The sequence below is a fragment of the Misgurnus anguillicaudatus genome, chromosome 19 (genome assembly GCF_027580225.2).
Source record: "Misgurnus anguillicaudatus chromosome 19, ASM2758022v2, whole genome shotgun sequence".
In the NCBI taxonomy this organism is placed as follows: domain Eukaryota; kingdom Metazoa; phylum Chordata; class Actinopteri; order Cypriniformes; family Cobitidae; genus Misgurnus; species Misgurnus anguillicaudatus.
The window spans coordinates 24,596,235-24,615,088 of NC_073355.2; the positions used below are offsets into that span (position 1 = coordinate 24,596,235).

At 38.1% G+C, this 18,854-nt stretch overlaps 1 protein-coding gene and 1 long non-coding RNA gene across 6 annotated transcripts in view; one reads left to right on the top strand and one right to left on the bottom strand.

Moving 5' to 3' along the window:
• elfn2b (extracellular leucine-rich repeat and fibronectin type III domain containing 2b) overlaps positions 1-18,854 on the top strand; it is a 107,243-nt gene that overhangs the window by 75,855 nt on the left and 12,534 nt on the right. The window contains exon 3 of one of the 4 annotated variants that reach the window (XM_055193766.2): positions 12,741-12,837. The exons of the other annotated variants lie outside the window; for them this stretch is intronic. The gene's annotated coding sequence lies outside the window, so the exon portion shown is untranslated. The remainder of the gene's footprint in view (positions 1-12,740; positions 12,838-18,854) is intronic. 4 annotated transcript variants of the gene reach the window in all.
• LOC129436014 (uncharacterized) overlaps positions 2,146-18,854 on the bottom strand; it is a 65,016-nt gene continuing 48,307 nt past the window's right edge. Inside the window, exons 4-6 of one of the 2 annotated variants that reach the window (XR_008641692.2) lie at positions 9,134-9,314; positions 3,180-3,290; positions 2,146-2,889 (exon numbers count right to left, since the gene is read on the bottom strand). This is a non-coding gene — a long non-coding RNA (uncharacterized lncRNA). Of the gene's footprint in view, positions 2,890-2,934; positions 3,291-9,133; positions 9,315-18,854 lie in introns of those variants that run through there. The other variant, XR_012359212.1, reaches the window with a different exon arrangement.

Consider the following 18,854-nt stretch of genomic DNA (forward strand, 5'->3'; position numbering starts at 1 on the left):
TAGCTTACAAAACATGACAGATACATGTTTCTACTGAAGATTGAAATGGTTTGAATATCTGTGTCTTATGCAACCTAACAGATGCCTTAACTCAGTGACTAAATTATAGTGAATTTATACTGTCACCGTTAATGGCTAAAGCAGTGAGCACCATGGTGGCACTTGAGGGGGCAGTTTGTAGGGGCTGTTTGCAGAATGCATGTTCAATTCCTGGCATGCACAAGACTGTTTATTAAACAGGTTGGTAAGAACACACTGTTCTAGCTGAGCTCACTGTGGATTTCATAGTAGCTCTCCTTGGTGTCGTCGAAATGGCACATTGGGAGCAGGAATAATGCTTGGTTAATCTTAATGTATGGTGCATGGTTAATCTTAATGCATTACCGCATTTTTTTAATGTGGAGAAAATAGCAGGTTAAAAGCAGTAGCGGGTCAGGAGGGGCTTTGTTGGTAAACAGCTTGACTCTACTGTTACTGTAGCAGCCGAGCGAGCTTATCTGATGGTTAAAGATGTGGGTGGTATATTCCCTTAGTTCAGGGATAGGCACACATACACAGAAAGTGTGATTAACTACACTGCGGTAAAGAGGCAGGCAGTTTGTCACTGATTACCATCAGATCAATGGGTTTGTGGGGTCTGTGTTGCAGGAGAAATAAGATATGTGATATTAGCACAATCAGATATATGCAATAGAGTGGGATTGTTTATGCACGGAGTTTATGCATGTGTCTGTTTGCTTAATTTGTTTTTTAGATAGTCTGTGAGTAACTGCATCCACTGTGTCAGATCTTGCAGCAAAGCAATCGCTCACAAAACAAAACCTCTAAGGCTTGATGTGTTTCGAAACCCGATGAGAGATAGAATGCATGAAGCCGTTTGTGTGATCCGGAAAGGTCTCGCTTTATCCCTCACCTCAATCACGGCAAACTCTATTCACATGACCTGGCCTGCTCTGCCCACAAACACATTTAAACTCTCATGTTAGGCATTAAACCGATTCCTGGGTACTATAAACTTAATGTCAGACTGGATTTTATTGCAGTGTTGTTTCATCTTTTAATGTCAGAGCTGGTCATGGGGATGTATGCCTCATATCGCAGCTCCTAATTTAAGATAGTCGACAGACGATGCAGAGTTTTTACTGCCATTCAGGAAACACATACTGCATTAACAGCAACGAAACCCATATTTAATGTGTCCAAGCTGTTGCTTTGCAGCTGTCTGTTTCAGCAGATGACAGCAAGCCACATTGACAGTTGTATTGTTCTATAACAAATGTTCAAAACTAATCTTTCATAGATTAAACATCAAGTGTATAAGTTTAAAGTTAAGATAATTTGTAATGGCCTGATCAGATTTATCAGAACAAGGACTTATAAAGATGCGTCCCGATATGTGCATATCTGCCTTTTGGTCACTCAGAACATCATCTGTGGGCCAAACACTTTTTGTCTTCAAGCTGAAAATGCACCTTTCAACACACGGTGAAAAACGGTCTCGCATGTTAGCTTTCATGCCTTATTACGGTTCATTACCAAACCAAATTTTTAGATCAAATTCTAATGATCTAAAGGGCAAAAAGGATTAAAAAGGTTTTGCACACTATATCAGGCAGATACAGATTTAAATTTTTACAGACAACCTAACAACCTAACGCTTTTTGGTTTTGGCTTAACCATTCAAAAAAATATTTGAGTTATGAACATTTGAAGTTTGTTTCTATTACTTATTACCATTCTTCAATTACACCAAACGTGACAGAAGTGTAAACGTTACAACTTACCCCATAGGTGGGGTTAATTGTAACAGGCAGGGACACTTGCTAAAAATTAAGTTTACAGGCAAATATTTCAATACTATTTTGTCTACTTGAAGTGGATATTGTTTATATATCTGTCGACAGATATCCACACTGTATTCATTCATCCAGCCCTTTTATAACAATAGTTCAATTATAATTGGATACGAATGTCTAAATATGTGAGAAAAAGCAGAAAAAGCAGCACAATTATGACAAAACAACTTTTTATATGTGACCCAATCTGTAATAACCATACTACAGTTTCAAAATCAAATTCTGAGATAATGAGCATCAAAGTATGATTTTAGGCATTATGATTTCAATCTTTGACGTGACCTTATTCAATAAATATTAAAGATATGAACAAAAATAAATTTGACACACGATTTTTGATAAGACAGGGACATTTATTTTGTTGGCAACCAGCAATCTTTATTGTGTAGCCTATTTAAAACAACGGCAAGAATTACGCTAACGTTAGTGGTTTTCATATCATAAGGGGTTAGTTGTAACACAGCGTTAAAATTAACCCCGCTGGGTCAAAAAAATTCAAGCCCACCAAAAAAGTTGCTAAGAGCTGCAGACATATTACAAAACGATGCTATGTTGTAGTCAACAAGACACTGATTAATATGACATAGCATTGGTTTTGGTATCTTACACACCCAACTCAGAAACCGAAAAAAACATATGATGAAAAAATTTACTTACATGCCACCAAAACACTCGTTCCTCAATAACTCTCTGGAAAAACATTATACATTTCCAATAATTTGCGGTAGATTGTCTTTTGGAAGCGTGAAAAAAATACCAGAAAAACAAAATGCTCAACCCCGCGTTCACTTTTGCCCCACTCACCCCTACTTTATGTTGGAGTACTAAGCCAGCTGGCCATAACCAGTGAGTATTGCTTAATTTACTCATCAATGGCAATTTTAAATGTTAAAGTTTTTACATTTTTTGAGTTTTTGAATCCTGATCTTGGACGTTTATGAGATCAACTGTGCATCATTCCTTGAGGGTACAAATACAGCATACATAAGCTGATTATGATCCAGCATCTGCTGTCCTCTCATCTTTAGGTCTTCTGACGAAAGAGACATCAAAGAGTTGTGCATGTTAGGCCTGTGTGTGTGTGTGTGTGTGTGTGTGTGTGTGTGTGTGTGTGTGTGTGTGTGTGTGTGCATGTAAACTAATTGCTGTCATCTTTACTGTTATCATCAGAAATTACTTCAGAGGTTAAATTCTCATTTTCTAGGCCGGTTATGTTAGTGTAGCCTCTGGTTCCTATAATTCAGTTTTACTGACTGTACGCACAATGCCAACAGCCTGTTGTCATCATTACATGTGCTGAATGACATGGGCCAGGTTACTCACCACTCATCTGCTCTCTTTTCCTCTTATAGCTCTTAGATTCTTTCCTCTTTTATCTTTCTCTTTCACTCTGCCCTCTTTTCCTGTCCTCTCTCTGACACATTCTTCATTGGCCTACTTACAGGAGAGACAGAAAGACAGCAATTGCAAGTAATCAAGAGCTTTTGTTTTTCCGCAAACACTGATAGAAAATTATGTGTTACAAAATACAACGGAGGATGTGTTATTCGGCTGTAAGTCTATTATTACTTAAAAGAAGGTCCTGAACATTTAAGGTTGTTTATTCAGTTCTTTAACAGGGGTCCACAACACCTAAGGCATCTGTGGTGGTATGCCAGTTATTGTTTGATTTCAAACAATAAGAAATGAGCATGTAACTAACCTTTGTGCTGTAACTAAACCTATAATATTAATAAGCAAGGTAAATTTCATTTTAGTGTTTAAATTGTCTCTCTCACAATGTTATTATTAAATTATTTAAGAAATAGGTCACCCAAAAATGAAAAATCTTTCCTTGCAGCCTGCATAAATGTATTATGAGAAAAGCAGTGTTAACATTTTACAATTGTTTTTTGAAAGCTCCCATTCTTTCTGTGTTTTTGAAACTTTGATTGTGTTTACAGTGCGCAATATAACATGTGTTCATGTTTCACGTGTAAAAAATGCAGTATTTTTCACACAATTTACTTATATGTGTATAGCGCTGTTTTCACTGTTCTCAAAACGGGCTGATGTCTTCCTTGTTCTATGAAGTCCCTCCTTCAGAAATACGTATCAAGTTCTGATTGTGTAGTTTGTTTAGTGTGTTGTGATTCGACAGCAGCTTAGCTTAGCAGAGCCTTTGAGCCAAAGCTGGTGACTGACATATTCCTGTGAGTTTAATCAAAAAGTCTTTTATTGACGCCATTCAATCTGGAAGTAAAGGGCTGTAGTCCAAACAGGCCGTTCTCTGTAGTCTTTGAAAGGGGAATTCTGTTAAAGAAAATATATTACCTGGCAGTAAACTTTGGGCTTTATCATTCCGCAGGTATTTTTATGCACCAACAGCAACATTACACACTAACTAAAGTTTGAAAAATGGGATCAGGACGAACGTGACCTTTAAGAGTTGGGGTGAATAGAACAGGGTTTTCTAAATAGGGGTGCGCGAACCCCTCACGGTTTTCGAGGGAATTGCAGAGGGCTCGTGAGTTAATTATATACAATTTATTTCAAGAAGATTTTAAAATGTAAATAAATTATATAAAAAGTAAAACTCTAAATAAAACACTTACAGTGCATTCACACGGGGCGTACGCGTTAACACTTCCCATTCACTTTTAATGGGTGACGTCAAGCGTTGCCGAACTGAATTGTGGATCCGTAGGCGCCGTGCCAGTGCCGTTGCTCGTGGCAGAAGTTGAACATTTCTCAACTTTTCAAGCGGCAACCCGTGCGTCAGCCAATCAGATCGCCTTATGCAAATAACCTAGGCAGAGCCAGCCAATTACGTTTATGGAAGACCGGAGCATGTGTACCAGCCACTGTGATTGGCTGTTGGCCACACTTCAGACAAGCCTTCCATCAAGCGTTAACGCTTTCACCCCGTGTGAATGTACTGTTGATATGATATATAATTTATTTGTTTCATCTGCATGTCATGTGACCATAGAGACAGAGCGCAGTTATGAAAATTTGAAAACCACGCCCACCGGGGGGAAAGCAATCCAACCGTCTCCATTGACTTTGTATTGCGAGAAGCCGCCTCCTTGTCATTTCTGGCTTATAACAAGAAACACAATAAAGCATAAAAGCTGCTGTGTGACAATATGTACAGCTAACGAGCCAAAGAACCCAGAAATAAGTTTTTATAAGCTGTTGAGCGGTAAAACCCAGTCTTTAAGGAAAATAAAGTGGATCGCCGACTACGTTTCCCCCTAGTGGACGCAGTTCTACTAATAGAAGTACTATGAAAAGTTGCCTGTATCTATTTTTGTGTCTTTAAACGCTCGTTTTTTGGGGTCGACAGCTTATAAAAACTTATTTACTGATTAAACTTAAAAACAGAATAACACCTAAAAGCTGCTGTGTGACAATGTGTACATCTAACAAGCCAAAAAAACCAAATACATTTTTATAAGCTGTCGACTTCAAAAAACTAGCGTTTAAAGACACAGAAATGGAAACAGGCAACTTTTCATAGTACTCCTATTAGTAAAACTGCGTCCACTTGGGGGAAACGTAGTAGGCGATCCGCTTTATTCTCCTTAAAGACTGGGTTTTACGGCTCGACAGCTTATAAAAACTTATTTCTGGGTTCTTTGGCTTGTTAGCTGTACATATTGTCACACAGCAGCTTTTAGGCAATATTCAGTTTTTTGTTATAAGCCAGAAATGACAAGGAGGCGGCCTCTCGCAACACAAAGTCAATGGAGACGGCCGGACCGAATTCCCCCCCGGTGGGCGTGGTTTTCAGGTTATGACGCGCTGCGCTCTGTCTCTATTACACAAAACTGAGAAGTCATACAAAATGAAGAGATATGATTTATGATAGAAAACATTACAGTTCATTATGTAAGGTCTTGATACACTACTGATAATATAGTTATTTATATTATATTGCATTTCTGCCAATAGATCTTTCTAAAAGTTACACAACACACCTTTAAAATCTCATGGGGTACTTCAAGTTAACAATTTAGGTGAAGAGGGTCTGGCTGATAAAAAAGTATAAAAAAAACTAAAAAGAAAAATAGGAAATTAAAAATAAAATGTATGCTACATACATTGATATTATAGCTTAACTCTTTCCCCACCATTGACGAGTTAACTCGCTGGGTTGAATTATTCGAAAATAATGCACATCTGCAGCATTACCACCTTGGATGTGCATTATTTTCTTATAATTCAACGGCCCGTCGTCAATTATTCCTTACATATAACATGGGCCTGTTGAATGCTTTATTCTGATTGGCTGAGAAATGTTCCATGGGTGTTGAAATGGTTGAAAATAACCCATCATTTTTAGAGCTACATAATTACATAATTTAAAATGATTTTTGAGTGAATTATTCATTTAAGTGGAAATACATTAAAATGTTATGCACAAGATGATGGCTCGCTGACACAGGGAGAACATGCAAACTCCACACAGAAAGGCCTTTTGGCTTACCTGTGATGTTATAAATGGTATAAATACAGCAATCTGTTTTATACAAAATGTAAGAGAGGCTTTTGCTCCACCTTTCTATCCACCAGTGGGTCTCTGGCCTAAAAAAAGAGACTTTATGCTTTCACGGCTTTTCCTGCCTTAGTTGTTCTTTTCTATACACTTTGTTGAGATTTTCCCTCAATGCTTTGATCCAGTAAGACTGGCAATACCTCTGACTTCAGCTTTGTTGCTCCGATTGGTAACTGTGGCTTCAGAATGGTGTGGACCATTTCCCGCCTGTCATCTCTAGTGAGACAGAAAATACTGCTTACAGACTTCTCATTCCCCACCAACCCACCCACCCACCAACACACACACACACACACACACACACACATACATACAGTACACTACAAATCACAATCTCTCACACACACACACTCTCACTCTTTCTCTCTCTTTTAATCATTTGCTTTCTCTTTCTCACTCTCTGTATTTTTAATCACTTTCTCTCGCTTTCTCACTATTTCGCTCTTACTGTTCAAGACTCCGATCTGCCCTTATGGCAGTTTTGCTAAACCAGATGGCCCTCATTGCACCTGATCCCTTTAGCTCCTCTCAAAATCAGATGAATCTGAGCTTTAAACACATTTTGGTTTTATTTAGTTTATAGCCAAATTAAAATTAAAAAACATTATTGTTTTATTCACACATCAGGGCTGCTCAGTGCAAGCTCAGTTGGATTGTAACAGTATGTGGCAAGCATTAGTGAGGTATTTCCCATTGTGCTTGTACTGTATGCCTATGACCTGTTCCTCTGTGGCAGGTACCAGTGTGTATGTGTGTATGGATTCTTATATTGGTTTGTGTGTCTAAGTGTCAGAAGACACATTGGGATTCGCCCACTAATAGCTGTCAATCTATTTCAGTCTGTGTACATCTCTCAGCTTTTCCTGTGTATACTGGGTTTCGGATACACCACCGAAAAGAGAATTAATAAGAGGCATCATTATCAGAGGATGCTTTGGGCCTTTGGGGAAAGAATAAAGGAGAAGTAAAGGACACAGACTTGGGAAGAAGAGCGAGTGGGTTCTGAAGATGTCAAGCCAATCGACACAAAAAGTCGATGGCGATGCAGCGAAAGGCAGGAATGTTTTTAGAACAGACAGAAAGGAAATCTGGGTCTGTTTCTGTTACAGTGTGTGTGTATATATATATATATATATATATATATATATATATATATATATATATATATATATATATATATATATATATATATATATATATATATATATATTTATTTATTTATTTATTTATTTATTTATTTATTTATTTATTTACATTTGAAAAATAATTCAAATTGAATCCCAGATATTTGACTAGCTGCCTGCCGGTGACTTATTTTTCGAGAGCGCACGATGCGAAGCTCGTCATGTATGTAGCCCGTCATATGTGCAGGGTTCCCACACCTTAGTTCTTCAAATTCAAGGACCTTTCAAGGACTTTTCAGTTCAATACCCTCAAATTCAAGGACTAAATGTGGGGACACATTTTAAGTGAGAGCAAGGTTACATCGTGTTACCTTTTAGATACATTGTTACAGTTCCCTTTCGAGGGACCTCGCGCAGCGTCACTGGGTTGACACTTTGGGGAAGCTTCCAGTGGTAAGTGCGTCTAAATGTGTATATCAAATTCAACCAATGGTGAGGCTTAACGGCAAAGACAGGGTGACGCGGGAGCCAGGAAGTATATTGCTATCTGAAATATTGCCAAAGACAGCGTTACAGGGACGCAGGAAATATGGCAAGGGAGACGCAGCGTCTCGTTCCCTTATCAGGGATCAACAGTTACATACGTAACCCGAGACGTTTTCAAGTGTCAAACACAACTATGCAAAAAAGCATTTTGGTATGAATCAACATTTACATGCAGAAGATAAAAGCATTTAAAGCGAACAGTTTAGCACGTGTGTTTAAAAAGACTTTTTATGATATTATCCTACACTACACAGGGCTTTTTGCATAAAATAGATTCAAGCACTTTCAATGACCTGTATCTATACATGAATATTTTCAAAAACTTCCCAGGGTCTTGAATTTTCCCCCCATATTCACAAACTTTCAAGGATTTCAAGGACCCGTGGGAACCCTGTATGTGTGACTCGTCATTTCAAAATTAGTGTTCGGCGCATCACGTAAACTTATTTGCATTACGTGTGATGTCAAAATATGAGTCTGCTGCAGATGCGTCTAAAGGGTTCATGATAAAAGAGAAGCTCGCGTTTGCCAGATACTCGCTTTATATCATGTGTAATCAGAGTTTAGTGTCTTGCGAGTATTTTGTGAAAACAAACTACTCATAAATCCTTTCCTCACATCTGCATCAGGCTCATATTTTGACGAGAGACATGATGTACATGGTTCACGATGCAACAAACATGTAGATCACTGGCCGCCACTGCTAGCTGTGCATGTAAATTTATGGTGAAAATTTTGTACCTTTTTGACCCAACCATGGTTTAAAAATAAGTCATTCCATAAAAATAACTTATTTTTTAGAGTGAACATAAATATACATATACATAATAGTGTGTGTATGTGTGTACAGACATATATGTTTGTGCGAATAAGCCTATTTGTGTTGCTGCAATGCAGTATATTGACTTGAACTAAACGGATTTAATTTAAATCATGACAAATAGTGTTCCATCATGCTGTACTTCCTCGTAGCTTTTTCGATATTTCAGCAGTGTGAGGAGAACCTGTCGGCATGTGTGTGTGCTGCTCATATTTGTGTGCTTCAGTAGACAAGCGTGGTGACTCACCCCTTCATTCCTCATTAGCATTCCGGTCGGTAATCACTTAGTGAAGCATGGGAGGGGGTTCTCCGCACCTTCTTCTATCATTCAGCTGTTTCTTTCAATCTTTTTCTCTCCCACAATTCAATTTGGATTGCCACGGCTAAGGCAAATTTGCTGCAGACAATGGATTGAAGAGAGCGAACAACTGTGAAAGTAAATAATAAAAAAGAAAGAAGGAACAGTAATATTAACGAATGATTATGGAATCTTGCTCTCTCTCAACTTGTGAGCGTGATCATATGACTTCTAGTTTTTAACCTGTCCATTTAAATGTACTTTCCTGTATTTACTCAGTCCACTCTAAGTATGTTGAAATAATAGATTTTTGCATGAATTTATCAGCTATGAGCCTTTAGGGATGTACATTACAGTGGCGAACACTTATTTTGAATTCCCTTCCGATGAGCAGTCACGAGCCGCCATTGGTACATTATCAAAAACCAGTGTCCTATATCAGAAACCTCAAATGTTAAAGGTAGAGAACCTACAATGTAATGAAATGCGCAAAACTTATCATAATGTTGTTTAAAACCCTATATGAAGTCATTTATTCCATCAAAGGAAATGTTTGGAGAAAAGCTGAATGTCTGCCCTCTTCCATGTAATAAAAGTGGATGGAGATCAGCTGTCAAGCTCCAAAATGGATCAAAATATGACTCTATATACCAAGTTATGTGAAATCATAGGATAAAACTGCGTGTAAGCCTTCAAAATCTGTCTTGACAGCTGTGGTCACCATTCATTCTCATTGTATGGAAGAAACAGCACCAAGAACTCTGCTATTAATTTTTGTTTCATGAAAGAAAGAATGTCTCAGACACAACATTATTCTTATAGCATTGTTTTTCCCACAGTCTTTATCATCAAATCTTTTTATTACTTCTTAAACTGTCCTCTGTCTGCTCAATACAAACATCGTTAACTGGACTTAATAGCACTTCTAAAATTATTTATATGCACAAAGTTGCCTGTATAGCTGTATTGTATTTGGTTCATCATTTTGAAGATTTGTTCAGTGAAGTGAATGGCCAAATGCTGCTCTCATGTGTCATTGCTGTTAGAAAAACAAAATTTAGAAAAAAAAGCTTTTTGTATTCTCACTGTATAGACGGTTTCATCGGACACACACACGTTGTCACGGTTACGTGCCTGAACCGAAGCCAACTTCCGGTCTGTATTAATTTATCGTTCTGACTAATGGCTAAACTGATCTCTGAAGCAAGTACCTTGGCGAAAGTGAAATGTTTTGGTTTGCCAAAGACGAGGGGAGATGACGAGCGTGGATCACAACTGTGCGGAGAGGTGTGGCAGCCAGGCAATAATTCAAGGATCTGTAGCTAACATTGTATACATTAATTTTCAGCCCAGTCACATGAAATTATGTACCTATAGTTACGTAATTTTTTGATTCTTTTTCGTGATACTGTAACGAATTTCCGCGTTTTTTCGTGATCGTATCACGTATTTCTGTTTATGTGTCATTGTCACGTATTGGTTACTCAACTGTTTTGTCCTATTTTCTTACCATTGTCGCTTCAGTTTAGGGTTTGATTGAGCGAAAATGGTTTGAAAATAGGAAAAAGCAGTTGAGTAACCAAAACGTGACACATAAACAAAAATTTGTGATACAATCACGAAAAAATGCGGAAATTCGTGACAGTATTACGAAGAAGAATCAAAAAAATTATGTGACTATAGGTACATGACTTTGTGAGACTGGGTAGTTAATTTTACACAGTAATAGTTGATACGCGTTAGATATGATATACAGTATGAACAAAACCCTGCTGAAAAAAACAATAAAACCATTACAGAAAATTCTAATGGTTTTCATTAAAATACCAATAGGAACCATTAGCTTTTACTAGTGTTTTAGTCAAGACCACCTAAACCGAGACCAAGTCATGACCAAGACAGGCCTAGACTGAGACAAGACCAAGACAGACCGAGACCAAGTCAAGACCAAGACCAGTGATATCACTGTATTAAAACACTTATGATAAAATGTGGAATATTAGGCACTTCTTGTCTGTGTGCGTGCGTGTGGGTGCGTGCGTGTCTGTGTGTGTGTGCGTGCGTGCGTGCGCGCGCGTGCGTGTGTGTGTGTGTGCCATCAGAGAAGTTGATAAAATAAGCAAAGGCATTGCAGATATGTGGGAATTTATCTTTGTCTATAAGCAAATAAAAGTGAACAAACATTAAAAAGCTGAAATCAACTTAACCATTTATTCTGAACTGTCTTTCCATGGCTTGCCATCCACTTAACACAATGCAGGTGTTTTTAGTAATAAAATTAGAAAAATTGTCATTGGGAGAAACTTAAACAATGCTTAAACAATGCCAACATCATATGCCAAACCTGAATAAACTGTATAAAATAAATGATAAAAAATACATTTGTGATGTGCCATCAGTTGTGGTTTTGACCGGTCTTGAACAAAAATTCTGAGTCCTCTTTGTCTGAGACCAAGACGAGACCAAGACCTTTAAAAAGTGGTCTTAAGACCGGTCTCGAGACCTACAACACTAGCTTTTACCATTAAAACCACTACACTGTAGTGTGTTTTGCACCATACTCCATAAGAACCAATACATATTTCATTAGAACCAATATATACCATTAGAGACCAACAAAAACCAATACACCGTAGTGTGTTTTGGGCCATATTCCATTAGAACCAATAGAATTTCTGTGATTGTGCCTATTGCAGAGCTCCAGAATAATTTTTTTCACTAGGAGCACAGTGGCGCCCAACTGAAAATTTTAGGGGCGCAACCAAAAAATTTAGGGGCACACCGTAAATCAACATGCTAACCAAATAATCACATTTCTACAAATTTCCACTGTATTACTAATAAATACTTTGATGATAGATGCAGAAAGTACAATGTGCTGTTTCAAATTCAGTGTCACATCACAAAAAAGTGCAAATTTACTGGTCGCACATGTGCGACTGGATGTAAAATTCAGTGGTACACTCTCAAATTTTTGTGGCAAAATGCCACTATTTGGTGGCAGTCTGGAGCCTGGTCTATTGTTTTTTTAGCAGGAAAGTAATTTTATCGTCATTTATTTCCCTTATTATTATAAATAAACCACTGTAAAAAGATTGTTTAGTCCACAAAAGCTGTTTGTTTATGTTGTTGCTGCTGAAGCCGGCTTTAAATGTGTATACACAGTTGTAAATGTGTCGCTATCCATGGTGCTCATCTCAATGCAGGTGCTCACTTTACAAGGCTGCGGTTTTTACATACATTTGTGTAATTGCAGGATACTCACTTATAAGACAATACCTCTGACAAGCCTCAGTTAAAGACAATGTAGCTGTTGTATCATATATAATTATTCACATGGCGTCATGTATGTGAAACTATTTAAAAGAATGCATCGCAGTGCAGTGCCATACATGCTATTATTATAGTCATCTAGATGTTGTAAGGTTCGTATTGGCTGTGATGATATTATGTGGCTATGCTGCTTGCTTGTTTGGCTTGGAGTGCTGCAGTATATGAAGAGAAACCAGCAGTTAGAGGCTGTACTGACAGTGACGTATATTATGCTCTTCTGCAGCAGAGCCTTCAGACAGCCAGACAGCTCTGTGTCCTAACCCCGTCACACCATTCAACAGCTAACAAGACAGGCCAGTACAACCGACACATAGTAAAAGGTATCAGCACACACACACATTATCATGATTGTGAGCGAACTCAGTAATGCACTAGCAGATTTATGTAAAAGCACAGCGTAAGCTCTTAAGGAGCATACATAAATATACACATCATACACACATATGCGCTGTTGCTCTAAGAGACCAGGCTATCCCAAGTGCCACTTTGTAAATCTTTATACACATGCTGATAAAATGTAATGCACTGTGTATCACTTTGTATACAAGCATCTTACAAATACATAAATGTAAATTTGTTTGGTGCAAAACTTTCCTCTACAGCAGTGTTCTTCAACCCTGGTCCTGGAGGACCCCCTTCCAGAAAGTTTTAGATGTCTCCTTATTTAAAACACCTGAACCAACTCATCAGCCTCTTTCCAGAATGTCTCCCTAACAAGCTGATAAGTTAAAACAGGTGTGTTGATTAAGGAGACATCTAAAACATTCTGGAAGGGGGTCCTCCAGGACCAGGGTTGAAAAACACTGCTCTACAGTGTTGTGCTTTAACCCCTTCATACCAGAATTTTCAAGTGTTTAGTAATTTTTATTGGTTGAACAGCATTTTTATTGGTTTGAACCACAAAACATGTGATGTCAAGGGGTTAAAAGAGCCCATCCATGTGGATATTCTGGTGTATGTTGGAGTTCAACTGGTAAAAGCACATTGATTCTCGCGAAATTAGACTTATGAGGTGTCATGAAACATTTTGATAAAAAAAGTAAATACAAAGTAAGAGTATCAAAATAAGAAGCATACAGTTACAAACATCTCTTCATGTACTATTTTGCATATGATTTCAAATGACATCATACAAACCAATTTTGTTGTTTTTTCCACATTTAAAGGGGAAAATTTTCATTAGCGCAAAGTGTTGGATTTCGGTTTTTCGACATGGGAAATTTTCAATAAAAAAAGCTTCAGTGCATGTTATACTATAAACATTGACAATAATAAGGAATATAAATGTGTACAAGACCAATTTCTCCTCCTTCACAACAATTTTCAATCATTGTTTAAGTCCTCAAGGAACTAACATTTAAAAAAAATTATCAGGGACATAATTGACTGTGACACTCAAGATTTCTACCAGGTAAGCAGTTCTTATTTTTTCTCTCCAGATAAAAGTTGAAATTTTGTTTGTCATAGTACCTAGACAACTTTTTAGTTCTCATTACCAAAACATGAGTTTGTAAGTACATGTATTTAATGTAATATCATGTTGCGGTAATGATAATATTTGATAATGATAATCTAAAAAATGTAAATAATTCTATAGCAAATATTTTTTAAATCCTCTAAAAATAATGATTATAGTAAGTTCAGACCTTAATCTTATATGTCCAAAAAAAAATCGGCTTCAAGGGCTTTTTAAAAATTTCATCCCATATGGGTGATTCTCATGAAACCAAGATTTAAAAGGTCTCCAGCATCAGAATTTTTAAAAAGCCCTTGAAGCCCTTTTTTTGCACATATAAGATTAAGGTCACATGCACTAAAGCTTTTTAATTTTTTAGATTTTTTAATTATAAATAGTTTCATCTCAAAGAACCCAAATCCAGTCATGGACACGTTGCGGTAATGAAAATGTACCCCTTAAATGTGGAAAAAACAACAAAATTGGTTTGTATGATGTCATTTGAAATCATGTGCAAAATAGTACATGAAGAGATGTTTGTAACTGTATGCTTCTTATTTTGATAGCTTTACTTTTTTTATCAAAATGTTTCATGACACCTCATTAGTCTAATTTCGCTAGAATCACCCATATGCTTACCATACTGTACAGTAGGCCACACGAGAAAGACATTCAGGATCCTCAGTCGAAAGGTACCATTAAAGGTGTGATATTATTAATAGTAGTAACTGTACTTACTGCCCAATAAGGTTGTGAGAATTTTGAAATGTGAAAAATTGCTGTCAGTCTTACCCTCAGGCATTGGGAGATAAATTATATAAGCCAAACTGCCTGAGTATGAGTCTTTCTGTATTATATCAATTCATGAAAAAGTTAAATGCTTCCTAGCGTATAGTTAATGTAATGTTGAAGAATACTGGAAGCTGTAAGGGCTATTTCCTGTCTGTTAGACACTAAAGGTGTATGGCTAAATCATGTGACATAAATGAAGATGAAGGGCAGAAATGTGTGTTGAATACTCTCTGGTGTGATTAAATACAGTATTTGGGACATTCCTTGTCTTTCTCTGCAGACACCTGAGGCTCTGTGAACTGGGTGAGGTAGCTTTATACTTTAGCCAGGCATAATGGGACATAGCCCTTATTTTTTTATCTTATCCGGTCACTATCTTTTCTCCCATGAGGAATTAAGTCTGATCCCTGCCGTCTGGATTACCTTGCCACGCCAGCCCTCTCCACAGATGGGGCTGTCTGCTCAGCATTGGCAAACCACACTGCTCAGGTTTACTGCTCAGCAGCATCAGACCTGCTGCATGTGCACACTGTTTATTTCTTGCATGTGTGTTTAAGGCATTAGCCTGCTTGGTTAGCCATGGATGTCGACTGTAACCACAGATGGCCGAATCTCTATCACTTTATTCCTGAAGCAGCTTAGCCTGAAGAGATGAATCAGAGCTTTTTTGATGACACCAAAAAAGCATCGCTCTGCCAAGCCCCAGATTTTCCAGAGAGTTTGTTTCTCTTCCTGTGGCAACAGAGCAGGGCCCAGATAAAAGAAACAGACACGAAACATCCTAAAGTGCTGAACTGAGCTGAAATGGAAATAATTCACAATTACATGAAGGCCAGGGCTTCTTGGGGTGGCTCGACTTAAAGAGGTCACCCAAAAATGTAAATTCTGTGATCATTTACTAAACACACTTTTTGATTCACATTTAGTTTTATTTATATAGTGCTTTTAAACTATGCATTGTTGCTAAGCAGTTTAAAGGTACAGTATGGTTTTTTAGCGGCATCTAGTGGTGAGACTGCGAATTGCAACCAACCTCAATTTTAAAACGCAATGAGAAGCTACGGTAGCTGCCACAGGACAAACATGTCACCATCTAAAGCCCGGGATACACTGCACGATTATTGGCTGTCCCAGACGAAAGATTGCCATTGTGAAACAGCTTCTGTGAATGTGGCTCTTCATCGGTGGTCCTATGTCGTACAGTGAAAAAGTTTCAAAGATGGGCGTTTTCCCGGTCTTGCGTCCAAAGATAGCCTACGATAGTTTTCTGACAGTGTCAGAAATTCAGCATGATCACCGCAGAGTGTGTTTGCTGCTACGATCTGCATACTGGTATTTGTTTACCACGAGCGCATGCTGGTGACATTGCGCTAACTTACAGTTGTGTTCAAAATTATTCAACCCCCCAATGCTGTTAAGGGTTTTAGGGAATTTAGTGTACATTTGTAATTGTATTCAGAATGAAATCCTACAATGACTTCTTAAAGAACCATATGCAACTAAAATGACATCAATTGGTTTTGTAATATAGTAGTAAATGTTTCTTTTGTGAATTCTTCATTGACACAATTATTCAACCCCTTAAAGAACTACCACTCTGAAGAACAGAGGTTCATTGAAGTGTTTTCAATCAGGTATTGAAAACACCTGTGGATGTCAGGGAACAGCAATAAAGCCTAATAAGCACCAATTAGGCAGCTTTAAAATGACTGTGATACTCAACTCCTTCTAAACATTTACTGGTGTGGTTACAAATTTGGTGAAGTCAAAAGAATGGTCCAGGAAGACAAGAGAAGAGGTGATTAATCTTCACAGGAAGGGCAATGGCTATAAAAAGATTGCAAAGATGTTAAACATACCAAGAGACACCATAGGAAGCATCATTCGCAAATTCAAGGCAAAGGGCACTGTTGAAACGCTTCCTGGTCGTGGCAGAAAAAAGATGCTAACTGCGACTGCTGTGCGCTATCTGAAGCGTAGAGTGGAAAAAAGTCCCCGTGTGACTGCTGAGGAACTGAGAAAAGATTTGTCAGATGTGGGTACTGAAGTTTCTGCTCAGACAATACGGCGCACCCTGCGTACTGAAGGCCTCCATGCCAGAACTCCCAGGCGCACCCCCTTGCTGTCTCCAAAGAATAAGAAGAGTCGACTGCAGTATGCCAAAAGTTTTGGGATAGTGTTCTGTGGAAAATTAGAACTGTTTGGGCCCATGGATCAACGCTATATTTGGAGGAGGAAAAACAAGGCCTATGAAGAAAAGAACACCTTGCCTACTGTGAAGCATGGTGAGGGGGGTCAATCATGCTTTGGGGCTGTTTTGCTTCTGCAGGTACAGGGAAACTTCAGCGTGTGCAAGGTACCATGAATTCTCTTCAGTACCAGGAGATATTGGATGACAATGTGTTGCAGTCCGTCACAAACCTGAGGCTTGGGAGACGTTGGACCTTTCAACAGGACAAGGATCCCAAGCATACCTCCAAATCCACTAGAGCATGGTTGCAGAAAAAAGGCTGGAAAATTTTGAAGTGGCCATCGCAGTCATCAGACTTAAATCCGATCGAGCACCTCTGGTGGGACTTAAAGAAAGCAGTTGCAGTGCGCAAGCCTAAGAATGTGACTGAACTGGAGGCTTTTGCCCATGATGAATGGGCGAAGATACCCGTAGATCGCTGCAAGACACTTGTGTCAAGCTATGCTTCACGTTTAAAAGCTGTTTTAACTGTAAAAGGATGTTGTACTAAGTACTAAGTTTGAATGTCACTTGGGGGTTGAATAAAACTGATAATGATGTGAGCACAGAAAAGACATTTGTGGTTATTTCATTATAAATGTTATGTTATATTTGTCTGACCTACACATGCCTCTTTGATGTAATTGTAAGCAGGATGACTGAATGATCAAAATCAATGTCAAACCGGCCAAAACAATCAATTTCAGTTGGGGTTGAATAATTTTGAACACAACTGTATGACGCAGCCGCAGAAGCTTCCATGTCATCATCGTACAGTCTACGCGCCTGTCGAACCCGAGTTTAAACGATCCATGTCGCACAGTGTGATAATGTAATGATCTTATAGGAGTGCAAAAATCCTGTGGTGTATTCCGGGCTTAAGACAACGCTCTGTAAACAGTTTGCTGTTTAGGGCATAGATATAAAAAAGGCTTGATGTCTCACCCACACTGCTGGCCAATGGAGGTTGACGTCCGCATTTGGCGGCCATCTTGTCTCAGGCAGCCCGGTCACTCATAGCATTGTGATTTAATGGTGCATGTACTTTTAATTAACCTTAACTTGCTCAATTTTCTACCGATTTTCAAATGGTTTGGTTTGTTATAAACGTCAGAGATGTACCCATGGCACTGCATACTTATGAATAATTTTCAAGAAACACGTTAAAGCACCCAGAATTATAGCCACATTAATAACATTTGTAAGAAACCAAACCATTTGAAAATCGGTAGAAAATTGAGCAAGTTATGATTATGTAAAAGTACCTGCACCATTAAAACACAATGCTACAAGTGAGCGAGCTGCCTGAGACAAGATGGCCGCCAGCGATGACGTTAGAGACTCCGCCGTAACACATCTAGCCTTTATTATACATATCTATGGTTTAGGGCTACTGTAAAAACATGGCGGTGACTTCCTTGTAAGGAGTCCCACTGTGTGTGTTGATAAAAACGGCTCATTCTAAGGTAATCAAAACAATACAGTTTATTATCTAAGGTACACCACTGATAATATAGTTGTCTATATTGCATTTTGTCAAGATATCCCTCTAACAGTTGCACCTTTAACAGAAAACATTTTAACATAGAAACCTGATATAGTAAAAAATGAAAAACAATGTATCAAAGTAATGACATAGAAATGGAAAAATTGTGTTACAGACAGAATGACTTTATGACTTTGTTGCTTCCAGCGACTGGAAAAGGAAATGTTATTCAGAATGTTAGAGATTGACATTTGATTTGATAGAAATAAAGAGCAGCAGCAATGTTTTTTTAAATCGTCTTGCATTCCACTGATATTATTCATACAGGTTTGGAAAAAAATCTGAATAGGAATATTAATGTTTGTGAGAATTT